General features: G+C 40.1%; 1 pseudogene; it reads right to left on the bottom strand.

Annotated features, from left to right (window-relative positions):
* Positions 1 to 484, bottom strand: part of LOC104999624 — a 96,325-nt pseudogene that overhangs the window by 39,403 nt on the left and 56,438 nt on the right.

The raw sequence follows: 484 nt of genomic DNA, 5'->3' as shown, positions 1-484 counted from the left end.
CAGCTAGTACAGCCACTATGGAGAACAGTGTGGAGATTCCTTAAAAAACTGGAAATAGAACTGCCTTATGATCCAGCAATCCCACTGCTGGGCATACACACTGAGGAAACCAGAAGGGAAAGAGACACGTGTACCCCAATGTTCATCGCAGCACTGTTTATAATAGCCAAGACATGGAAGCAACCTAGATGTTCATCAGCAGATGAATGGATAAGAAAGCAGTGGTACATATACACAATGGAGTATTACTCAGCCATTAAAAAGAATACATTTGAATCAGTTCTAATGAGGTGGATGAAACTGGAGCCTATTATACAGAGTGAAGTAAGCCAGAAGGAAAAACATAAATACAGTATACTAACGCATATATATGGAATTTAGAAAGATGATAACAATAACTCTGTATACGAGACAGCAAAAGAGACACTGATGTATAGAACAGTCTTATGGACTCTGTGGGAGAGGGAGAGGGTGGGATGATTTG

The sequence above is a fragment of the Bison bison genome, unplaced genomic scaffold, assembly GCF_000754665.1.
Source record: "Bison bison bison isolate TAMUID 2011002044 unplaced genomic scaffold, Bison_UMD1.0 scf7180017864356, whole genome shotgun sequence".
NCBI lineage: Eukaryota > Metazoa > Chordata > Mammalia > Artiodactyla > Bovidae > Bison > Bison bison.
Note: the sequence above shows the minus strand (reverse complement) of the source record. Positions and strands in the feature narration are given on the sequence as shown.